General features: G+C 36.8%; 1 protein-coding gene across 3 annotated transcripts in view; it reads right to left on the reverse strand.

Moving 5' to 3' along the window:
• Positions 1–26,917, reverse strand: part of TAFA1 (TAFA chemokine like family member 1) — a 457,580-nt gene that overhangs the window by 427,580 nt on the left and 3,083 nt on the right. The gene's annotated exons all lie outside the window — the stretch shown is intronic.

Consider the following 26,917-nt stretch of genomic DNA (forward strand, 5'->3'; position numbering starts at 1 on the left):
CTAGATAAGTGTTCAATAAATGAATGATTATACAAATTTTAAAAAAGAAAGAATTTCAACATGACAGGAAGGTATGAAAAATCCTGTTGATTTTGGAATGGCCACACACACTAGGTTCTTCTTATTTAAAGAAATGGATTTATTATATAATTTTCTGGGTTTCTGAGGACGATACCAGCAAAGAAATGGGATGGACTGACACAGACGTCAGTATATTTTTGGAAGATCCACCAAGTACACTTCAGGCTCTAACATTACTAGAGAGAAAAGGGCTAAGATTTGCGGCAATATTGGGGAACAAAGGTGAATGGTCTGCCTTGACCAATTCTTAGACAACTAGCCTGCCTGACCTCACAGGGATTCACCATGTCCTCCCTATATGAATGTCACCTGTACGCAAACTGTGACACACCTAGAAATTGGTGGACTTACAGAGTTTTACCCAGCTCAAAAGCTAGAAGGTCAACATAAAGAAAGGTGAAAGCCTCCATGAGTTTAAGCAAAACATATGTACAACTTATAAATTATGCCAGGGCATCTTTTCGTTTTGCATTTTATTCACTATTTTCAAATTTACTTATAGTTCATTCTTTTTAGTGAACTGCTCTCTGGGTTTTGACAAACTCATACAGTCATGTAACCACCACCATGACCACAATATAGAGAACATTTCTGTCACTCCCCCATACATTCCCTCATGCTGGACCTTTAAAGTCAGTCCCTAGCCCTTGATACCACTTAAGTTTTCTGTCCCTCTAAATGGAATCATACAGGATATCGACTTTTATGTCTGGCTTCATTCATTCAGCATAATGGTGGTGACACTCAGTCATACTGCTGCATGTTCAGTATGCTATTCCACTGATGGCTGTTCCATTGTGTAGAAGTACCAGCTTTGTTTACATACTCTTACCCAGGGAAGGACATCTGGAGTGTTTTCCATTGCTAGGGAATGTGAAGAGAACTCTTATAAATATTCTCATATGGCTTTTGTGTGAACTTAAGTTTCATTTCCCTTGGGCATATATCTAGAAGTGAGATTGCTGAGTCATATAGAAAGGGTATGCTTAATTTTATAAGAAACCACCAAACTGTTTTCTGAAGAAATTATGCTATTTTTCATTTCCATATTAGCGCTCCACACCCTCACCAGCACTTGGAATTAAGAGGTTTTTCTGGATTTTGCCATTCTAGTTAGAGGATCTTTGAGATGGGATTATTGGAAACAGAGGTGAGATTTTAAACAGGTAAACAAGTATTATGCAAAATATGAAAAAGAAGTGAGTAATGATATACTAACAATGGAGAATGTTCTTCTTACCAAACATGTTGAATACATAATGAATATGAGAAAAAATGTGAGGAGATATATACATAGAGAGTAGGGTTTAAGACAGACTACATGATTACTGGTGAAAAAGAACCTTCGTGCTGAGTGAGAAATACCTCAATACTGCGTGTAAAAAACAGGAGTCATTGAGCTGATAAGACCACAGGCTGGACTGGACCACAAATCTCTGGAAAGAAAGCTTGATTTCAGATGATCAGAGGGGTGCTTGGTTTCTTAAAATCTGTTTGAGATGAGGCAAGATCTAGGAAAGGAATTACAATTAAAAAATAATCCAAGTTAATGTCATGGTAGAATAGAGGGTGATTCAGAGACCTGAATGTCAGGCAGAAATAGAGAATTTGTGAGTAAGCCCTAAGAGGCCTCCAATATGGTCATCACGATAAGGATGGATGTATAAACAGACATAAATAGATAACACACCTGCTTTGGAGTGTAGATATTTCATTTCCCCTTTCTGAGGCAGTATCAGATATTTGCCAGCTCATGTGTTGAGCCAGACATTCATCTCAGCACTTCTGTCCTCACCCATCTACAGTGAGCCTAGTGTCTCTCTCCTCCTAATTGTCATGTGGACAGGGACAGAAGATGTTTAGGCCTCACACCCTGGAACAGAAAGTATTATCATCCACCAGGCAAGGAACAAAGGGTAACAGTGTTTTCTTCACACTCCATTCCAAGGAGGACAAGAACTAGAGGAGGGATGCACCACTTTATAAAGAAACCCTTGTAGGCTTGCTGCAATAACTCAGGCTGGAGTAGTCACTTCAAGGTAATATTTAAGAGCCTCAGTCTGGAATCAGACTGCCTGGGCTCAAATCCCACTTCCCAAACATCCTGGGTGTGTGACGCTGCTGGGTAAAATATGAAGTACTACATGGCAGATTCCACTTAAGCAAGATGGAGTTAATAATAATAGTACCTTATAGGTTTATGGTTAGGATTAAGTGAATTTACACAAGTAAAGAGATTAGAGTAGTGCCAGAGACATGATAAGTGTTGTGTATTAGCTGGTACTACTTTTGAGTTGATTATTGCTATCATTATAATTCATCATTATACATCAAGTGAAGGAAGTATTCCAGGGTATCTAAAGCTCCTTTAATGCTAAAATCACAATGACTTATTTTTACTATAAATCCAAGGTGCTATGTACTTGGATTAATCTATAAATTACAGCATGGTCCTGAGAGGTAGGTATGGGTTAGCAAGTAAGCAGTGGTACCCATCCCAACAAAAGACACTGCTGTCTCTAGTTTGTAGGTCAAAGGTGAGTGGACACTTGGCAATGACTACCTTTGCTCCTGGCTATATTGCTTTGCTCCTCTAGTCTAATCATGTTCTCACTTGTTTTATAATGATACTGACCTCTGTCCATCCTGCTATTAAAAGGACTTATCTGAAAAGAACACCAAACTCCAAGTGGAAAGGTGCTATCAGAAGCCTGAAGATAGTGACTATTTGTTCATCTAGTCTAACCCAAAGAAGGCTATAAATTATATTTCCACCATTTATACACTGATAATCTTCCAATAAACATATTCACAAGAAAATATATTCCAGTTACACTTTGTATAGAGATGAATAAATACTGCCTACTTTTAAAAAAATCTTAAATGCTAATTTTTACACTATACCCATTGCCTCAGTAAGGAAGTGTTAAGTACAGATTTAATCAAGCAAATAATAACCTTAGGTCTGGCATATTATATTGACCTGCATGTATAAAAAAATACTTTTCTATCAGAGGGGTATTAAAATTGGATAGAGAATGATCTTGTTTGAAATAAAAATGTCTAACATATAACACAAAGTCAATATCAATATCAGAAGCTAAGCACTTGCATTATGAATGTCTTTAAAAACACATGTGCAAAAAATAAAAAATAAAAATACAACCCTAGTAATCCATTGCTCCTAAAAATATATATATAAAGATGAGTGACTTTGAGATAGATTTTTCCAGATATGCCAGGTGTTGAAGGTGAAAGTACAGTCCCCAACTATGAGGACAAAGAGAAGGTGAAGATTGGAACAGCTGAGCAACTTGGCAGAAAAGAAAGTGAGTATGAAAGCTCAAGCATAGAAAAATGTATGAGTTCCCACATCCATACAGTCACACAGCAACTAGGTCAGTGGAAAAATGTGGAAAATTACAAAAGATGTTACCTATTTTTGTGGAAATTGAGGGCAATTCAGACATTTTTTTATTATTGTAAAAATGTTTTAGGACTAGGCATTATCTTCCTGAGTGACTGTTAAGTATATATATTTAGTATTATATATGTAAAACATATATAATATACTATATATATTTTGTATTTATATTTATATATTAAGTATATATATATTTATAACTCTATAGATCATACATGTATATTCTCTTTCCACTGATTTAATTTCAGGAGAAATGAAAGGCTATTACATGGAGGAAGGGGAAGGAGTGGAATTGTGAACTGGGAGGGGAAGAGAGGAGTACTGATGAGGAAGTGAAGAAGGAAGGACAACAGAGCAGATGAGGAATTTACAAGTGTTAACATCCCTAAGTTCTTAGGTGTATGGGTCCCAAGGAAGCCCCTGTGTTTTATGGGGCAGCACAGTGTGCGAGTCAGGCTCAGAAGGAATAGATTTCAGTAATTGAGAAATGGCTTGGGACTCCCCTGAAAGAAACAGAAGATTCTGGAAGGGAGAAACAGAACAAGAGAGGGTAGGGAGGTGTGAGGAGGGGAGTGGAGACAAGCGACTGGGAAGCAATGGTTTGGGGGTGTGTAGAAAAACATGGGCAAAGACTTGGGCAGCTGCTGGGAGGGCTGGCCTGAAAAGGAGGATTTCAGGAAGCCCCACTCCATGTTATAAGGTCTAAAGGCCTTTCTGCTCCCTCTACAAGAGGATGTCAGCAAAGGCTACTTTACCTTCCAAAACTTTTGCCATCCAAATGCTTTCTTTTGGGTGCGGTAGTGGGATGAGATGAACTTTTGGGTGGGACCTGCATATTCACATAGGGCAGAAGGAGGGAGGAGATAAAGATTAAAAGCAAAAAACAAACTCTTAATTAAACATGCCATCATGGGATCATTTTAGCACATCTTGCATATTTCTTTTCTGTACTTGCTCATCTAGAGAAATTTGCCTGCCTTCTAGAGCAATGTGAAAATAACAACAGTAATTTGAAAGTCTCCACTAATGATCCCTCAGATACAGACCAGATAAGCTCTTTGTTCTACAAAGATGAGGCTTCGCAAACCCCAAAAATAGTCTGAAAAGAGATGACAGTATCTTCATGAAGCTTAAGATTGGAAACATGATGAAATTTCAGGGAAGAAAAATACCAAGATTCAATTTTTATTGTGTCCAATAAGTAAAAAAGTAAATAAGCCCTGCAGTTCAGAGAAGGAAAATCAATAAGAAAATTCATATAGGCATAATTTACAGATTAAGTATGAAAACCATGTCTCCTCGATTCTGCATCAGTTTATCACAGTGGGGTAGGACTCAAGTGATATTTAGATTAGAACTGAAAATAGAGGCAATGTGAAATGTAACAGAAAATATAAGTCACTGAAACTAATCCTCTTGACAAAAATAGTATAGCTCTGGACTATTTGGAATGATGCTTATACAATGAAGTCTAATGTGCTTTTTTAGATAAAACTTCTTAAATTACTTATTTATTCACTACTCTTTTCAATTATTGGCTATTCTATGCTAGGCTTTGGATTGACTGCAAGCCCCCAAATAGGAACAATTTGACAAACAGAAATGATTATTCTCTCTCTTCTGGGCCCATTCCTCTGCCAACTACTTAAAGAATGAGGTCTTTCCCAACTCTAGGCTAGAATCACTATTGTTTTCTCTTCCTTACACATCTACTCAGCACTTGCTTCTTGCCTTATATGACTATTCATTCTCTAGGCATCACCCACTACATCATAAGAGCTTTGGTTGTAAGATCTACATTTTTTATTCATTTTCTCTTTCAGCACCTAAAATATTAGGACAGCACCACATGAATGCTGGAAGGCTGAAATCACAATCCAGAAAAAGAAACTGGTCACCATACATCCTGAAGAAAATTATTTCAACATCAGTCTCTCAATATGGATAATACCAGGCCCCAATCCATACTGAATATTTAACTTTTTTCAACAACTATTGTGTTAAAATTCCTGAGACCTGCTAGTTTCTACTCTTCAATAAGATTTCTTTTTCCTTAGGTTTTTCTTGGAATTGATTCTGGATAGGACCTTTTGAGTTGACATAAGAAACAGTGCCAAAGTTTGGAACTGATGCACACCAGCCAACTATTAAGTAACATGTTTTATGAGCTTGCTCATCTCAAAAGCACAATATTCTTTTTTTTTTTTCAAAAGCACAATATTCTTTTTTGGTGCAATTCTTTCTAGTATTGAGTCTAAGCTCTTGTAATGTAACATATGAGCCTCATGTGTGGTCTTTTTTAAAACCACTGAAAAGGGACATCCTTTCTTTTCCTAAGAAGACTACATTTCAGCTTAGGATTGCTATAGGAGCAAACAATTGGCATCTTCTTGGGGGAACCTCCCAAGTAAATTGCACATTTAAAAGACAGATGGCTTCAAATTACACTAAGTTGTGATTCTGGTTAAAAAAAAAAAAAAGAAATGAAAGGGAAGGAAAGAGAGGAAGGAAGGAAGGAAGGAAGGAAGGAAGGAAGGAAGGAAGGAAGGAAGGAAGGAAGGAAGGAAGGAAGGAAGGAAGGAAGGAAGGAAGGAAGGAAGGAAGGAAGGAAGGAAGGAAGGAAGGGAGAGAGGGAGGGAAGGAAGTAAGGAAGGGAGCATGAGCATACTTTATCTTTATAACTTGTTTTACTGATGTGACATTAGTGTTTGCCATGATTAATAATGCTATCCATTTATTTCCAGTTATATCCATTCTTTTGACATTTTAAGTACATTCCCTTATGTCTTCATCTTGCAAAACATCAATTTAAGGCTCTGAAAAGGGCTTATTAGATTAATAATGTGGTTATCTGTTGAACCACTGTGTTGTATACTTGAAACCAATATATGATTGTACATCAACTATACTATAATAAAAAAATAATTTGAGAAAAGCTAATTAGAGGAACTTGAGAAGGGCATTAAAATCATACTTAGTGGAAAATTGAAAACAAAGTTCTGTAGGGGTTCTGAGCACTAAACTTAAAAAAAAACTAAACTGGCTTCTCAGCCAAACATTTTCAGATGTATTTTCCCATGAGTTTCCTTATCTATCATCCAATACTGACATCTGACAACCAGGGAAAAAGCAAAGTAAGAAAACCAATGTGAGTTCAGAAAGAAACTCCATGAGAGAGGGAGCTTGTCTATCTTGTTTATCACCATATTTTGAGGTCCTGACACACTGCAGGTGCTCAAATATACAGACCTAGAGGGTATTATACTAAATGAAATAAGAACAAATACCATGTGATTCACTTACAAGTGGAATCTAAAAACAAAACAAAACAAAATGAACAAAACAGCAATAGACTGAGACACTGAGAAGTGACTGGTGGTTACCACGGAAGAGGGGCCGATGTGAGTGAGTAGAATAGGTGAAGGGAATAAAGAGGCACCAAATTTGAATTGTAATGTAAATTAGTCATGAGAATGAAAATACAGCATAGGGAATATAGTCAATCATTCTGTAACATCTTTGTATGTTGACAGATAGTAATTACACTACTTAGGGTAAGCAACTAATAATGCAGGTAATTGTTGAATCACTATGTTGCATACTTGAAACTAATACTGTATATGAATTATAATTCAATAAAAATACTTGTATATGACAAAACTTAACACTACATAAAGATAAGTCAACGTTAAATGAGGGTACATCAGCTACTATGTATTAGCACTAATATTTAATAAGTGAACTAACCTCTAGCACTGTGTTGTACAATACAGTAGCCACCACCAAATTTGGCTACTGAGCATTTAAAATGTGGCTAGTGAGACCAAGGAAACAGATTTGTTAAATTAAATTTAAGTTGTTTATTTAATTAAACTTTGAAAACTAATATATGATTTCTTACTGGAACCTTTCTTAAATGTTTGGAACAACTCAAGCATGTGACTAGATTTTTTTTCAACTTTAAATTTTATAAAATTTAAGTAGAGATTAATTATTCCAAGTGAAATTCATTTCTGAACTAAGATCAGCTATAAGGATATACACCAGATTTCAAAGATTTACCACAAAAAAAGAATGTAAAATATCTCATTAATTCTTTATATAGATTATGTACGGGCATGAATATTATAGTGGGCTGAATGGTGGCCAGCAAAAAGTTATGTCCATGTCCTAATCCTGGGAATAGGTAGATGACTGAGTATTACCATACACAACAAAACAAATGTGATTAAGAATCTTGAGAGGAGGTACTTATCCTGTATTATCCAGGTGTCCAGGTGGCGTCTAATTCAATGATAAGTGTCCTTTTAAGGGTAAGACCAAGAGATATTTGGCAGACAGGAAAGGAGGCAACATAACTAAGGAGAGACAGATGGAAGTGATGCAGCCACAAGTCAAGAAACATCAACAGCCATGAAAACCTGTAAGAGGCAAAGTAAAGAGTCTCCCCTAAAACTCTTGGAGGGAATGCAGCCCTGCCCACACCTTGATTTTCAACTTCTGGTCTCCAGAACTATGAGAAAATAAATTTCTATTATTTTAAGCAACCTAGTTTCTTAAACTTATTAGAGCAGCCCCAGGAAACAAATAATATTTTGGACATGTTGGGTTAAAATATTATTAAAATGAATTTTACCTGCTTTTTTAAACTTTCAAATATGTGGCTACTAGAATATTTTAAATTATATATGTGGCTTTTATTACATTTCTCCTACACTAAACTAGTTTATTAAATTATCAGAGATTGTCTCTTTCCAAACAATATTTTTCCTGAACTTCCATCATGTAGGTCACATACGTAAGGAAAAGCTTAAAAAAAACCTTCTTAAATTCACAAAATGATGAAATGTTGGCATGTAGTCACTATTCCTGGAATGTGGTAGTGCTTAATTCATGTTTAGGAATTAATTTTTTCATATTTAATTTGTATATTTATCTACTCATTCAAAAACGTTAAGCTGGAAAGTTGAGTTAATATATAGATGAGATCACTGGAATTTTAAAGTTTCTAATAAAATAGAAATGAAGGTTGAGAGCTAACAAGATAGAAAATAACAGGGACAAATTTAAAGTCCACACTTGGGTCCAAAAGCAAGCTGTGAAAATTGAGACTTGAGAGGATGTGACTTCACTGTGACATGTGTGAAAGAGACCTGGGGGTTTTCATTGGTGATAAGCTCAATCTGAATTGGCAGGGTGAGAAAGCTGCCAGCATAGCTACTGTGACCTTAGGCTGTTTAACTAAAAATCAGGGTTCCAGAAGCAATAGTCCTGTCATAGCCACAGTGCACCATTTCATATGACAATCAATTAGTCTGGAAAAAGCATGACCTAGGAGAAACATATTAAACTGCTTTTATATCCAAAAGGCTCTTCTATGGAAGACACAGTGAGCTTGCTCTGTTCCTGACATAAAACTGAAAACAATCCAGATGTTCTTTCCTAGCCCCATTTTCCTCAGGATTCTACTAAGTATCAGAGGGAAAAGATCTAGCTAATCATTTTTGCTGTCTAATACTGAAACAGGCTGCCACAAAAGGTAATAAACTGTCCATGTCTTAAATGTGCTTTCCATGGGGTCTGAGAATATTGTTCATTTTCCTTATGAACAACATCCCAGGACAACTGCATGCCGCTTTCTAGAACAAGGTAGACACAACTGAGAGATAAGACAGTGGCTAGGAGCATAGGCTGTAGATTCAGACTGCCTAGGTTTGCATCCTAGCTCTGTCATTTATTACCTGTGTGACATTGGGCAAATTAAGTTCCTTGAGCTTCTATTTCCTCACCTGAAAAATTAGGATAATAAAATTTCCTACCTCCTTAGAATGTTGTCACAAGGTTTGGGCACAGGCAATGGACTTCAGACCAATTCCTGTTCTCAGGGTCAAGGTCAACAGAATCATGCCAGCTCAGGGGGCTAGAACCACTGAAGCTAGAAAAGAATTTCATTTTCAGCTCAGGGGTGAAGACTGGGGAGGAATATATGAATTCTTATTATTTAACATTTGAGAGGGAGTAGAGGGAATGGTGTCCATCTCATGAGGCCCTAAAATTTCTCTTTTGTTGTTCATTCATTTAGTCAAAAAATACTTCTTAAGAGCTTTCTTTGTGTACTGTGACAGCAGGGACCAAAATGGATGAACATCTTTGCTCTTGTGGGACCTAGATTCTAATGTGGAGACAAACAATAAATTAACAAATAAGTAAACAATAGAGTTTGTTAAAAGGCCACAAATGCTGTTGCAAAAAAATAGAACAGGGTCAGGAGCAGTCTGAAGTGAAGGTGGAAGGTGAAATTAAAATAAAGTGGGCAGGTGAGACCTCACAGAGGAGGTGATACTTGAGCAGAGATTTGAAGGGGGCAAGGATATGTATCTTGTAGATATCTGAGGAAGCACATTCTGGGCAGAAAAGAGCCAATGAGGATAAAAGTGTGTATTTTTGAGGGTTGGAGGACAGTGAGTAAAGAAAGGAGTAGTAGATATCACAGAGGTAAGGGGGAAGGTTGGGGACACACTGCAGAGGGTCATTGTATGGACTTGTACTCTTGCCTGAGAGAAATATAAAACCATTGAGAGTCTTAGATAGAGGAATGACAAGATCTGACTGACTTTGTAACCTTCCTGTTCTGCTGGCTCTGTGGAGACTAGACTGTAGGGGCACAGGTGAAAGCAAGGGGCTCATCAGAGTTTCTGCAGTAATCTGTCTCAGAGGAGATGGTGACTTGGCCCAGGGTAGCAGTAGTGGAGGTGGTGAGAAGTAGTTAGACTCCAGATATATTCTGAAGTTAGGGGAAAATAATTTTGATGACAGATTGAATGTAAAATATTCAAGAAGGGAGAAAGAAGGGAGTTGATGGTTATTCCAACAGTTTTGATGTGACCAGTGGGAAGGATGGAACTGCCATTACGTGAGTTGATGAGAACTAAGGATGGAAGAGGTTTTGGGACAGGGGCAGATCTGTTTTATGATTAAAAGAATTGTACCTATGCTAGAGAAAGGAGTCCCAATTTCAGCATGCCCCCAAACAATATGCCCAATGAGACAATCAGTGAATCAACAACCACTTGGCAATGTATGTTTTGAGAGAAATGAGGTGTTTGATGAAGTTTGGTCTAGACGATTGCTAAGGTAATTGATAACTGTTAAGTTTCTTAAGTATGATTGTAAAATATCTTAATAATGTATGATGGGGTTGTGTGTGTATGTGTGTATAGCAAGAAGACAGTCTCTAGAGTCCTTTAAAATCTTTACAACATAATTGTCTCAGCATTTTTCCACCTTTACCCAGTGGGATGTCAGATATTAAAGCCAAGTTTCACAATACTAAACTTGGTATGTGAGCTTTGTCTTCCTGAACCATCCATGGGAAAGGAATATTTGCTAATAACATTTGTAACAGATAGAGTGTTAATGGAAAAGCTAGTCTTTCTATTTTTTTCTTTTCTTACTTTAGGCTCACAATGGTGAGTTACAGCTTGTTCTTCTTGTCCACATCAACTTTTTTAGCTAATAAGGAAAAACCCTGTTCCTTAAATAACAGCTCTCAGGAAGCCTAATTCTTGCCTAAAACAACTTTTCTTCAGCTGAGGTCACTATGGATTATGAGAACACTTTATTAAAGGAACAAGGAGAGGAATAATATTAATGCACTCCTAGGGTTTGAAAATAAGTCATTTAGCACCTAAAATTGCAATGTTCTGTGCTATCACTGTTTTCTTAGCTTCATTAATTTCTTTCTTCCAAAGTCAGCATCCACCCTTATAAGCTTTTGTCTCCTGCTGTCATCAAAGTATTTATATGCATTAATCCATGACAAATGGGTGCATTTGATACATAACTGATTTCTCTGCCACCTAGAAACAGGTACAGTTCGGAAAATAAAAATAAAAAGAATAAAAAATACTAAGATGATGAAAATATCACCTACTTACTAAATATGCCCTATAAAAGTTTCATCTAAAGCAAACAGCAGAATTCCAGATAGTATACTTGACCTTTTATTCACAGGCAGGAATTCTTCTTAAAACTGGGAATTAGTTCACAGATTAGATCCACACAAATGAGAGGGGGAAGGGGAGGGGAGAGAGAGTGAGCAAGCAAAAGCCTTAAGTGTTTGCTGTGGGAAAGAGATTCAGTGAAGAAAAGGGTAGGAACTCTCACAGCCTCAAAGGCCTGCTTCACATTCACTCAGCTGTGGAGTTGGGCCTGGTGACACCCATTCATTCAAAAGTCAGCCATGTGAAAACAAAACCAAACCAAACTGGATGCTTAGTATCACGTTGTGTTTTGTTTTGTTTTGTTGGATTCACTAATTGAATTATCTTCTTCTTTATAGTGGGAGTGATGGAACTTCCTGGAGCCTTTTACAAATACCAAAATAAACTAATCTAGCTTGGATATCTAAGAATGGAAAAGTACCATAATGAAGGAAATAACACTCCCTAACCATAAGCCATTAAGTCATTTTATGGTTGTCATGAGTGCTGCTCACCCAATACCTCCTGCTGTCTGCCTTCTGGGCGCATGGTGAGGTTGTATTTCATGGCCACTTGCCCTTGGGTTGAGCTAATGACCAGGTCTGGCCGATGAATGTGAGCAGATGTGACATGCATCAATTTTAAGCTGAAGCTGATGTGTATTTGCTGGTATTACCTCCAAAACTCTCTTTTTCTGCCATGATGAACACTACTCTTCCAAATAGATGCTGCTCCTAATTCTGGATTGACAATAACAAGGAGCAGAAGCCTCCAGCCAACCTTAGTGGACAGCAGCATGAGTGAGACATAAATGTTGTTAAAATATAGAATTGCCTTAACACTTAGATTTGCAGCTGATTGGAAACTTAGCCTATTCTAAAGTACATTTCCACTTTAATATTGTCCATCACAATTAAAACTAATCATCCTGGCAGAAGCAAAGAATTTCAGTATTATGGTCATTAGGAGCATGGGATCTGAGTTCAAATCCTGACTTCACTCTTGTTACCTGTGTACTTTGGGCAGGCTATTTAGAGAACAAAGAGTACCTGCCTCACAATGGTAAGTGTAGGGATTAATGGAACAATATGGAATTCTTAGCACAGGGCCAGGCACATTGTAAGTACTTAATAAAAATGTATATTTAATGCATATGTACATCTTCAACACAATTGAGGAAGAAGAGTACTGAACTTTTTTTCCTCCCAAAGTCAGTTTCCACTCTTTGTCTCCTGCTCCCTTTAAAGCACGTACATGCATTAATCCATAAGAAAGGAGTTCCTTTTCCCTGATATTCTGATGTTCTTCAGATGTTTCTAATGGATCTTCCTTTCTGCGTCCACTTTCATAATACTGTTATCTTTGCCTACAATTCCTTTCTGCCCAAACTCCATCCCTAACTTATGGTATAGTCCTTCTTACTTATTCAGGTCTTATTTGAAATCTTGACCCAGAACTTAAACCTTTCCCCTCACCAAAAAATTCCTCCAAATAAAGAAGGCAGGATGAAGAGATGGTCTTGGAGCTCCTCAGGAACTATAGGGAAGACAGTGAGGTCTGTCGTGGCAGGAACCCAACTAAATTCACCTAACACTGGATATAAGATTGCAAATACTGTGTGAGACTTCCAGCTCCAAATGTTCTATTATAATGATAACTTTCTTGAATTAGCATTTTTATATTGCTTTCTTTTGATGAATAATACCATACCCAGTAGGAAGAACTTTACACCAGATCTTATCCACACGAACAAGTACATCAATAGAGCTTTCTGCTTACAATAATAATAAACTACCCTTACTTGTTTTCAACAATTTAATTAAATACAATTAACTCTAGTTTGTTTTGGCAACCTATTAATGTCACAATTGAATATAAATAGACTCATGAAAATATTAAAATTAATAAATCCTTTATGCTAATGTAAAATTATCCCAATGTTCTTCTTGCCAGAATACTTAACATCATTTTTGAAGTATGCTAATGAGAACAGTAGAAAAGAAATAATAAATTTTTATCAAATAACTCAGCAAGACTTCTCTAAGTCTCTGACCTCTTAAGTAGAGATCTCCTGACTTTTGGGTATGGTTCTTAACAGACTCTGAAACACTAATTGCAAATTTATCATTTTATAATATCTTTAATCCATGTTTCTAACTTTATAGGCTATACTTTCATGATAATTCAAATTCCCAAGTGTCTTAAAACATAAAAACTAACCATTGGCACTTAATTTTTGTTTGTTTTTGTTGAGGCTCAAAATGTTAGACACCATTGTACTTAGCCACTCTACACACAAGGATATCATTTTGTATTTAGGGTAGAAAATAAGGGGAACACATAAGAGTATATATAAAGGATACCCTGGGATGAAACTCATAGACATTTAGGTATTAATATCTTTATCAGTATATGCCTGTGTTTCTCCTTTAATAGTTGGATACTATGATAAAGAGGCAATGAGTTATTTTAAGAAAAATGCAAAAAACACCTGAGGAAATATGTATAAATGATATCAGATTTCAGTTGACTAGCAGCTCTTTCATTAGAGTTATATATAGCATTATAATACATTCTGAGAATCACAAAGACTAATGCTGGCTTTTACTCTATTTCTCACTAATGAGTTATTGGCCAGATGTTTCAATTAACTAGCCAAACTTCCCTATTATTCAGAATTACACTAATTCTACCAAATGTATTGATTAGAGCATCTTCATATAGCATTACTATATAATTAGTAATTACACATACAGTATGCTTTGGGAAGTAAGTATACTCTAAGGTATAGTGACCTGTAAATATTGACTGAGAACACATGGCTAATCACTATGTAAAGATTAGCCATAAAATCCCGATCTTTTGCCTGTGCTGAGTACATGGATTCCATTAACAGAAGACTCAAATGCAATCATAAAGTAAGTCCAAGTTGTGAAATTTCTAGGTGCAGCCTTTTTTATATAACAAATTATAGGTATATGTGTTCTTATAGAGAAGTTCTGCTATACTATCCACATTGACATTCATATATTTACATAACACTGTAGCAAGATACCATATGCTAACACAAACTGTATGGCAGGTGTAGAACAGGTATCATCTCTGTTCCTTATTCAAACCCACTAGGTAGGGATTTTATAAATATGGATCTCCACTTTGTGGGTGAGGTAGGGAGCTACACTGACCTGCCCATACTTAGAGCTAAGGGTGTAGCTGAGAAGTAAACTCCTGGTTTGCCCTGTACACCAAGCTGCTCCTATCCCTATAGGCTCACTGGCCCAAGACTACTGATGGCAGAGAGTAAGGTCAGGTAAGAGACCTGTGAGCAAGTCAACTCTTTATCCAGTTTCCAAAGATGTGTGTAGATGTTGCATTTATGGGGTGCTTACCCCATTCCAGGGACCATTCTAAATACTTTGTATGTATTTAATTGCTTAATTATTGAAATAATTATTTTTAAAGGAATAACATGGCTCACCTTGACAGAAGAATTCAATTACATATAAAAACAGCCTAGATCATGAATGGACAATAGGTTTCATCTCAAAATTATACATGTAAGTCCATATAAGGCAATTCACATAGACCTGATAAAGTAGTTTGCTGGATGATGATTGTTCTGGGGTGGTGGTTGTGGTTGTTTTTGAAATCATTACTACATCCTTAACAAGGTACTGATTGAAACTTTGCGCTTGGAAGGATTCAGAGACTGAATCTGGGTTCAAATACAAGGAATGCCCTAATTAATTAGCAATGTGCAATGACATGATCATAGGAAGAATGGGCTGTGTGTCAGCAATTGGCCACCACTAGTCACAGCGATATTTTTGGAACAGAGGAGCAGATTTATTTTGATAATAAGAGAATTTGAAAGCAACACTTCAGGTCTGATTATATGAACAATTTCTACCTTACATGTTGCTGGAATGGGTCCAGCAAGTTGAAAGACAGAAAATTCCATACTTTAGCAAAAAGACACTGCTGCAAATGATCAAACCCCTTACCAGAAAGGTCAGCCCACTTTACAACGTTCTAAATAATTTATAAAGTCTCAACATGAAAAATGCCAAAAAATCTTATCAGAAAGTTAAATTGCAGTTGGAATTCTTTTCTAGTGTTAATGATTTATAAGCTCATTTGAAGTAAAACAGAGAATACACTAAGACTGAGTCTAATAAATGTGGATTTATCCTGTGCTGCTATTTCCCCACCTGGAGCCAAAAAGGGTCTTCTCCAAAATCTAAAAAAAAAAAATTATTGGGAGACACTAGCCTGTAAAAAATTACTTTAAAATGAGGTGTTGTTAATCCAATAAGGAGAGAAAGCATGCTTTTAACCAGGCTGGTTAGCACAGCAAAATTAAGACTAAATCATCACTCTGCCGCAAACATCAAATGATTGCATGATACAGCCAAGCTCACTGCCCAAGACACAGTTGCCTGTTAATGCAGAATAACGTCCCTCCATGTAGACATTTGTTTTATAATTTCAATTGGCCAAGACTGGCTTGCTTATGTTCCTAAGTACTAAAGGAGTACTTTGTTGTTGTGGAAAGAACACTGGACTGAGACCTGGTGCACAACTATGCTTTCTTCCCACCTGTACAATGATTATCCACATGTTGTAGTGTTTTGTAAAATGAGAATAACAGTCCTAACCATGTAGAGTTGTAGTACAGATCAAACATCAAATTACACAAACTAGCCTGTATCAGACCCTGCACAAAGCAGAGATTCATAAACTGAGCTGGCAAAATTCCCAACTGGCCCTCCCAAGCTAGTGATCTTGTATAATTTAATTAACTAATTTTTGAAGATATTCATTACCAGTAAAATGGAAAGATGTTCTACCTCACAAGGTTACTGTGAGGATTCAGTGAAACACAAAACGCTTAGGGTCCTTCATTCATTCATTCACCAAGTATTTATTTGGCCCTCTCTGTGTGCCAGACTACTAGGTCCCCTACTCTCATGGAGATGGCTATCTAGTGGGGAAAGCAGTATTACCAGTAATTATAATAAAGTGGCATTGCTATTAACATAGGGGAAGTGTAGTTCTCTGCACCTATTAAGTGCTCAACAAACATTTGCTGAATAAAAAATACTAAATTTGTTGTATGTTAAAAAAAATGATTATCCTTAGGTGTTGACTAATATAATAACCAGATTTATAATCAACAGTAGTGACTTAGTTTGTCTTTTATTACACAAAGGTAGCAATAATTCAAAGGGGTGAAAGGCCTTTTGGGACACAGTCTGGTCAGAGTTTCGGTGCTCACCTTCTGCTAATTAACTGACTTTCTTTCCATAGAACTCTAGTTGAAGATACTTCGGCTCTTTCCTTCCATCCAACCCTCCTCTCCATCTGTGATCATTAGTGTACATTGATAAGGAAACTTTAGATTATAAACCAATAACAAAAAAAAAAGTCTTGCCTTCCCTTTAACTGGAATAATATAACATATCTCCATTAATTTAGGGCCTAGAGCCATCCAGGTTACCAGCCACCTTATTTCCTTTACCTGCCTCTAAGTCATTATTTGTTCTCTTTCCTTTTGAATAGGTTGCTCTTGTTCTTTTCCTACTAGCGGACTTCTTAACATTCAAAGCCCAGCACAAAATCAACCATTTTTCAGGGCTCCCCAAACCATTTCTGCTCAGAACAAATTGCTTTATCCTTTCCAATCACATAGCATATCCTTTCCAGTTTGAGCTCATATTCACAAGCAGCTTTGCATATTATACATAAAGAATGGGGAAGGGAATCAAACATTTCTGGAAGCAATAAAAAGAAAGTTTTGCAACTCTCCGAAGTCTACAGAATCCTCTAAAGCTGCACTATCTTAACAGTAGTTACAAGACACATGTGCCTATTTAAGTATGATTTAATCTGGTTCATTTTCTTATATTTTAATGATATGTTTCATGGCATGCATTTTTTTGGACAGGAGAGAGATTCTGGAGATGGTGAATCAATTAACCCACATCAGGAATGGTTGAAGACTCTCAACTTGCATGCCAGTGTCAATCAATTGATGGGTGGTGCCTAAAGAAGGATTGAGGAAGATTCTACGATCACATCCAGGTTCTGTGGGAACAATCACTGTGATTGATTACCTGGGCCTGTGGTAGACAGAATACTGGAGACTGGCAGCACATATTCCATAAATCTGCTCTTATTTCTAAACAATCCTGGGAGAAGCTGTCAAAAATGTTGCCCTACAAATGTTCACCCAGTGACCTACTTTCTCAAGCGTACATCCACTACATGGCTTCCTGCAATTTCATCAGGTAAAGAGATGTAAGAAGCTACAAAAACAATTCAACTTTATAAGACCCTATCTGGGAAAATTCCAAATAGTACCTTTTCCTGTTTTACATCTTATCATCTTATTTCAGAAAAACGGCTTTTTTTTTGTCTTCTTCTTCTAATTCACAGTTGTCTGTAGAGCTGGTCTCTAGTTACAATTTCTCCATAAAGCAATAGTGTTCAAACTTTCCTGACCAATTAGGTGGTGAAATATCCAATTCCTGTCTGTTTCCACTTTGCAGTGGAACAATATTTAGATAATAAATACTTGAACAGATACACTTATGAATCACTAGTTATTTTTATAAGATAAGATGAGCCTATTAAAATACTCATATATTATAAAATAATGTTCTGTGGACATAAAAATAAACCAAAAATCTTACTATGCTGATGGACAGAGACTGTAATAGGGTATGTGAGGGGGACTTGGTGATGGGGGGAGTCTAGTAAACATAATGTTCCCCATGTAATTGTAGATTAATGATACCAAAATAAAAAAAATAAATAAATAAAAATAAATAAACCAAAAATGTAACTACCTGGAACATTATGCTGCATAGGTTCAATGGCAGTATATAAACAATGTCATTATACAATTGTCACCATATAAACAAGTTTGAGAGTGATTACATGTGCATGTTTCACAATGAGGATATAGATAAATCATTTCTGAGCCACAATTCAGGAATGTCTTAGAGTATAGTCTTCAGCAAATTTAAAATCCAAAATATGCAAATATGTATCATTACAGACTATAGGGTTAATGAAACAGCCTACAGCAAACTTAATTGATAATGATGAAACTAAATCAACACTAATTTATAATTAAAAAGCAAGAATCACAGCAATTGAAAATCACTAACAACTCAAACAACACTTAAGATACACTGATAAATTATTCTTTCCAAAATTGCATGAATTCATAATTATTGCATGCAGGCACTTTGCAATGTTTCCAAGAGCTGGCAGCCAGTTTTCTTAGTAGAATACTCAACTAAAGAAGCTCAGCAATCTTTGTAGAATATCCAACTAAAGAAGCTCAGCAAACCTTAGTTACATGCCTTCTAGCTGAATGATAACTCAGTATACTAATAAGTTGCCTGTATTCATATATAAGATAAATGCACATGAAATTTTAAATCATTTGCCCAAAAGAAAAAGAATAGCAAAGAAAAAAAAAAACCTTGAGTTCAAAGATAAATTTATAGCTTACTAGTGGACTGAAAACTAGATTTTGAGAACCTTAATAAAATATTAAAAAAAAGGTTTATACAGGCATCACTATGCTGCCTGTTGCTTCTCTCTGTTTTATTACATTTACAGATTACTTTTCCTCTCAAACCTTAATCTAAAGGAAAATTAATTGATTTTTAGCTAAGATTTAAATGAAACCTCTGTTTAGGCCATTGACTTCATTATGTAAACGTCTGTTTATCAGACCCCCAGTGATACCAGTTAACTGAATTCAAGAGGTTCAGAGACACACAGCATTTTAGCATGTTGGGTATAACTCGACAGAACTAAGCAATGGACATAATTTTAAAGCAGGCCAAGACAGATGTGCATAGAAATGCTCATTTTGGCCCTACTGCCTTCACCTCTCTCCACCTTCTTGCATAACAGGATTTGATCAATTCATTGGAATCATAAATGTTGGAGCTGGAGATAATCTTGTCTGAGGTCACAAACTAACAGTATGCTACATGATATAGACCTAAGTCAAGTTTTCTTGGGCCCACCTAACCTGTAAAGATAAGGAAATTATCCCTAAAATTCTAGGTTTCTGGCTCACCTTGAACTATTGATGATCTGGTCATGCTGAGTCAATCTCAGACATAGTTAAGGATATGTTGTGCTCTCTAGATGTCCATATGCTCTTTAGTTGTCACAATTTTCAGCATTTTGTAATGTCTGACCCCCAGTCTGCCCCAATCGATTTTGTTAAATGTCTGGTATAAGAAGGTATTTTCCTTGTCCATCTATGAAATTGCCCTAGAAGTTTTCAAATAGTTTAGCAGAAGTTTTTTTAAATACAAAGGTGATTTTGTACTGAATCAAACTCTACCAAATGGATAAAATCAATCAATCAGTTCCTTGGACAACTTAAAACTTCATTATCTGTGGAATATAGCTTACTGTTAATGGAATGTATGCATTGCCTCCTTGAAGCTGTCAGACACAACATGAAAAATCATTGATTCCTTCCAACCTTCTCATCTGAGGCCTTGCAACTGACACCTTAAGCGAGATCCTGAAAGCTCCAGCATCCTATCCTATCCTGGTACTCTTTCCTCATTTCCAACTTACATTTTAAAAGCTTTAATGTGGTGCTGTCCTGCCTATTTTTGCATTTTTAAAGGCTATAAAGTTCTTGCCTAGTTGATCAGAAAATATTCATTGTCTACTGACATAATATTTATTCAGTGAGAAGGACCTGCTGGCCTGCAGAACCTAATCCACTATATAACATCAATTTCAAGAGCATTGAAGTGATGTGAAACCCACCCCAAAACTACACCCACTGTGGTAGCTCGTCTAAATCTGGCATTCCCTATTCACCTCAAAGCACATACTCAATTGGTCTATACTTCATTCTTCATCCATGCAAACAGGAAATCAGACAACTCCTTTGAATGTATACAGGCTCAGGTAGCTTGGGATTTATTCTTGGATAAAATGGAACCATGCCTAGAAGAGGTCTAGAAAGGATGGAATAAAGGCAGATACAGGTAATCATATCAGCAGAACAATGGTTGAGGATGTAGGAGGTTCTCCTTTCTAGACTCAGGGTGAGACCTGGTTTGACTCCTTCCCTTCAAGAAGGAAGAAACTGCTTAATGTGAAGGCACATTACTCAGCAAACCTACTTATTCATTTTCTGAGAAAAAAAATCACTGTAATAACATCACTTTTTCTTTCTCTGGACTTTGTTATGTAAAGATGAGGAAGGAGAAAGAAATAGTGGGCCAACAGGGCTCCCTAAGTGCTTCCGAGGGCATTATCTCTGAAGAATCCAATTAGTTTATTAATAAAATAATACATCTTCTCTCTATACCAAAGAAAGGAAAAATTGCTTGGCTGTTGTTATTTTCTCCCTGCAACAAAAATGAAGTAAATTTTTCTCTTGATATAAAAAAATTTGAAAGCAAAAGGCCTTTGTCTATTAGGGTAAGGTGCTTCATTTAGTCCCTCAAGATCATGCCAATAATATTTTCTAAATCTATAGAAAAAAAACTTATGCTGTGAGTGAAAACCTTAAGGATTACATTTTTTGCTACATTTCTAAGTATATTCTTGGGATTATTATGGTTAATGAAATGGCTGTCAAATACTGACCAGAAGTCAAATAACTACACAGAGATATTGCACAAATACACACATACACAGAAATATTCTGACAATTTAATGTTTATATCACTCTCCATTTGAGGGAATCTCCAAATTTTAAACACACAGATAGATGTGTATGCATCCATCCATAAACACACAAGCATTCACACACAGAGATAACAAATAAAGGAGAGGTTAAGATTCCACAAGAACATTCATTCCTGTTTTCCTTAAAAATTTAACATTTTCTGAGCACCTATAACAATTCTTTTCTATAAGTGAGAAGATAGAAAAGATGAATAGCACAGGATACCAGAATTATCTTGGCCCACATTTCCTAATGCATATGATATAAACAGGCACATTAGATTCTGCCCCAATTAAAAAAAAATTCTTGGAAAATTTTATTTAAACACAATGAGGTTTCCTATCAGAAAATCTTTCCAGAACTTGTATATACTTATACGACCTGCAAATCCCCAAAAAGAGAACATACCATGCAGTGAGTGCTTCCGTAACATTTAATAGCTTTTTGCCAAAGGGTGTCTTAAGAGTACAGTGTTTTATGAGCTGGGAAATGCTGACCTAGACATATGACTGGATTCAGGCTCTTAAAAGGAAAAGGACATCATGATACTTTCCTACCTAACTTCCTTCATTTTCCTTAAACTGGGAGCACTGTTTGATCTCTCTCTAATAAGTAATATTTTAAGCTTTTTATTTAAAAATAATATACACCCATTGCAAAAACAAATCCAAGAAATACAGAATTATAGGAAATAGAAAGTCTAAATCAGTCCAATCCTCCCAACAGGTTTAACTACACTTTTGGTATTTTTAATGCAAGTGCAAATACATTTTTCTTCAGCATTATTTTGCAACTGAGTTTCTTGTTTGTTTCCTTCACTCAGCAGTATATCATAGGAATTTTTTGACAAGAGTGCATATAAACATATCTCATCTTTTGCAATGGTTCCACTGAATTCCACTGTGCGGGTGTACTATGATTTATTTTACCCATCTTTTTTTGATGGAGATGAAACTCCCTTCTGATTTTTGGCCATTAAAATCACTGCTGCAGTGACTAAACCTTAACATATATTTTTTCACACATGTCCAATCATTTTCCTAGGATAAGCATCTAGAAATGGAACTGTGTCAGAATTTGCACATTTTACTTTTTGGGAGACACTGTCCAATTGTTTTCAAAAATAGTGTACCAATTTATACACTCAAGCTTTGAGACTTTTACACAGTTTAAAATGAAGACTTTTAAAGAGTCTAAGTTGTCATCTTAAATGAACTTGAAGAAATTAACAATTAAAGGCTACTGCTTACTTGTACTACTTGCAAATATTTGTTTGTAGTGTGGAATAATATCTAGTTTCCTTAACTATGAATTGAGATCACATGCTTGAGCTCATATAAATAACAATATTTACAGAGCACTGTAATAATTCTTTTACAAGTTCATGAGATTGATAGAAAATACTTATTTGCATCTCTACTTGGTTTTGATATCTTGGAGTCTTACTGAATGTCTATAGCTGCATTCTGACTCTGAGACTAGGTCAATATCATCAATCAGATGATCAATGGATTATCACTAGCATCAGTTTACACCAAATAACAGCCTGTCTGCTCTAATCCTTTGGCCGATACACTACATTTAGCAATCTAGAACTGGTACACATTGTTAAAAAAAATCAATATACAACCCTTGTTGTTCTCACTATTTCTTTTATATTACAATTATAAAACAATCTTTTATTGTAATGTACCTTGTTATTTTACGTGTATTCCTTAAATGGCTTTCAAAAAAGGAATATTGAATAGTAAGGTAAAAATAAGTATAATGCATACAAGAATGCTTTTTAATATTTTAACAAGTAAAGGCCATACTTTAAATGGATGGTGATGTTCAGTATGTAATAATTAAGTCATAAATGAATACCTCTAATATATAGGTTGTTTAACATAGCTTTAAATCAGGCCAAGTATAAGTTATATGGACAACTCTATTTGGAGTAATCTTTTAATGTATTATTCCCATATACCACTGTTGATAAATAGCAGTGCCTCAAGAATAAATGATTCATTCAGCACTTAAAATTTTTTATCTTATGTAATTTATCTTTATAATTTTGAAGTACTAAAGAATCCTTTGGATTCTAAAGTATTTTGAAATGATCCATATTTTATTAAGTTTCAAAGACAATCCCCCCTTGTCCACAAACCTATACATTTGAAATTAAATAACCATTAAAACTGCTGTGATAATTCATATATCCATGACGGGAAAATAACTGAATCTAAATTTGAAAGTTACGTTTAGCCAACAATTCATCTTTTTTTACTTGTTACACAGAAACTGGTGATTATAAAGAGATGAAGCTGTCTATTTTAATTACTTAAAACAATGAAATGCCACTTTTGAGTTTACATTGTTTAGTCTCTCTTATTTAAATCAAGTGTCTTCCTTATGGTTTTACTATATATATATTTTTAAAGGCATGGGGATTTTTTAAATTGTTATGGTAATTTCCTACATCATTCCCCCCCAAAAAACACTTGATTTAGCCAAATATTAAACTTTTTGAAATTATAACTCCATTAATCCAGATAGCACATTTTACTCATTTGTGTGATTTTAAAATTCATTTGATTGACTGTTTTAGTCCTACTTAACTAGTGAGTAACGGAAAAGAAATGGTTTATTCCTAATAATATAAATATGAAAAATATGAAGTATTTAGGACTGCTGGGGAATACATTAAAATCAGTCTGTTTTCTAGTTAACATATTCTCATTCTGTTTGTGTACAAACCCACTGCACTGAGAAGACATATCACAAATTCACAGCCTCACAAAAACGTACTGATTTTATGTTTGATGGCAGAAATTGGCCCAAATCTCTAACCAATTCCCCTAAAGGCCCGTGGCTGACTGGTGTCATCCAGGTGCTACACAGTCTGAACAAGGGGAACATCGCATCACATTCTACTCATCTGTCAGTGTAGTGGATTATTTCTTGAGAGACTGAAATTGGCTGCTTGGGATGGGAGCACCATCAATCTTACTGTGTAGGGCATGGTGAAGCTGCCTGTAAGAGGCTGGCAAGAGTAGGGCCAGCAGTTTCTAAGCAGGTGAGGGGGCAGCTATAAAGCCTTCGCTCTCCCTCCACTCAGTGCTCTGAGGAAAAGATTTGTCATTTTTCACATTTCCCAGATACTTGGTATGCATGCAGTGTCCGCCTGCTCCTGCTTTATGAAAGAGGCGATTTTTCAAGCTTAGGCAAATGTGGCAAAGCTCAGGGTCTGCTGGTATCTCATTTTTTCTCATCATGTCACTTGTTTTAACCGATTTGAGAAAATGAGATTATGCTTTTTCCTTTTTGCTCATTTATCCAGCTATTTATTTATTTATTTGCTCATTTAGGGGTGGATTGTCACAGATAACTGGCTCTGATTTCTCTCTTATTTTCATACACATTTCATTAGTGTCCCTGAAGATTAAAGACCCACAAAGGGAAACATCACAAGCTCTCATCAAAAAAAAGCATATATTTACTCTTAAAATCAAAACAGAAGATTGCATTAAAGAAGATTGTATTTCTGACAGAAATAATCTAGAATATTGCTGTGTTCAAGATCTATCACTTTAATCTTTGCAGCTATTGTTGAAAACCCAAGAACGTTAAATAAATGTATTACATAGAACCATTGGACTCTCAGTTTAATATCAGTTTAACCTTTTTGCATCTAGAAAGGAATATTTATACTTTCTCAATTTTATCAGTGAATCTGAAATTGGTCTCAAATGTATAAACACTTAGGGTTGAAATTGGTTTTGGTGTTGCAGTTTCTTAGTGAACCTGATGTACAGATTGACCACACGTTGGTGATAATAAGCACTTTCTAAGGTTAGGTAATGGAGAAACAAAAACTGAGTTTAATTTCAGTCACAGCCTAATGATGTTTCTCAGTTTAGAATTTTAATATTTTGATAACAAGCCCCATAAAAACATGTTTACTTATTACAAGTAGTACAGACATAACCTCTACCAGAAAAATCTCATATATTAACTGAGTAATAGAGACTGCCTATGTGAAAGTCCATTGCAAACTGTACTGTATTTCATGACTATATTCATAGGGCATAAAATACAACACATAGTGTTTGGTGGTATATTCTAGCCAGGTACAACATCGTTTGAAAAATCAACAGCAAGAGTAAAAACAAGATTTTTGTCCTGACTATGAGGATTATTAACTGCGTAAACAGCAAAACTTCACTCGATCGAAATCTCTACCATGCATGTTTGTAGTTTGTTGACTGAGGGTGTCAGTAATTGCTGACATTTATGAAGAGATTTATAGTTTAAAAGCAGGAACATTATTTTATTTACACACTCACAATATCTCTAATTGGGAAATTGGTCTCAGAGAAGAAACGGACTTGTCCAAGGTCATATCGCTAACAAGTGACAGAGAGGACAGCAGTCCTGAACTGTCCCATCACCACATGCGGCCACTCACCAGTTCTGCCATGGCCACCGTTCAGAATGAGTTTGCAGTGCAAATGAGGCCATGGATTGACATTACTTTAAAGTTTTTATAAATTATGCAAAGGGGTTCGCAGCTCCTCAAAAAAGGCTACTTGGCATTATTATTCTGCGCATGGGGGACCGTATACTCTCCTTGGAAAATGATCTGCAGGTGTAATCAGACCGACCTCACTTCCAATGGCAGTTATTGGCTGTGTGGTCTCAGACAAGCACCCAATCCCTCAGAACTTCGGTCTCCTGGGCAACAGGGTGGGGGTGGGGTGAATTACACCTACTTGTGTAAGGATTAAGCTGAACAATGAGAATTAATCCTGAAAGCGTGCTAAAACACTCACAATCGTTTTTCTTATGACTTCTTATTAGTAAATATAATGAATGCAGATTTCCCGCGTTATTTGTACCACAAAACAAGTCAAAGACATTATTGCCGGAACAGACCAGTGATTAACTGATTGGCGGTAAAGTGGGGATTCCAAAACCCATGTTTGTTTTCGCGGCAACTCGGTACAGAAGCCTCGGAGTCTGGGCGACGCCCGCCCCAAGCTCAGGACACCAACACAGAAACACCAGCGCGCAGCAGCTGCAGAGCGTTTTCCATGCCCACCTGCAGGGGAACCAGCGCCCCCTCCCTTCCCTCTCCGACCCGGGCGGTGGGGAATGAGGGTGTCTGGGGCCTGGAGGCAGTCCTTGGCCTCAGCCCCCAACTCGGGTAGCTCCCACCCTGTTTCAGGGGCGGGGGCGCGGGCTCCAGCACGGAACAGGCTGGCGCGCTCCCTCGCAGCCCGGTGCCGACGCGCAGGAACACCCAGGGCTGTATCCGCGCTCCCTGGAAACTGTCCCCCGCCTAGAAGCAAGGCCCGGAGAGGCAGCAAGCCGCGCCCCGGAGGCGTCTCTGGACCACGGTGCTGAGGAGCCCAGGAACGGAGCCCAGGCCGGCGGCAAAGCCAGGGCAAGGCAATGGCGTGGACGCTGGACCACGCCGCTGGAGGAAGCGGGCGGATGGGAGGAGGTCGGGAAGGAATTGAGAGACGCGGGTGGAGGGCTGGGAGCACTTCAGAACTGAGGATCGGCAGCTTGGGCGCGCAACTGGTCCCCAGAGCCCAGACTTGGCTACAGGAGGGGAAGGCGGGGGGGAGGGGGGAGAACCCGAGGTGAAGTTGGAGGGTGGAGTAATCGGATGCAGACGCTGAAGCTAAACAGAAAATGAAAGGAAATCTTTTC

Source organism: Manis pentadactyla, chromosome 1 (assembly GCF_030020395.1).
Source record: "Manis pentadactyla isolate mManPen7 chromosome 1, mManPen7.hap1, whole genome shotgun sequence".
NCBI lineage: Eukaryota > Metazoa > Chordata > Mammalia > Pholidota > Manidae > Manis > Manis pentadactyla.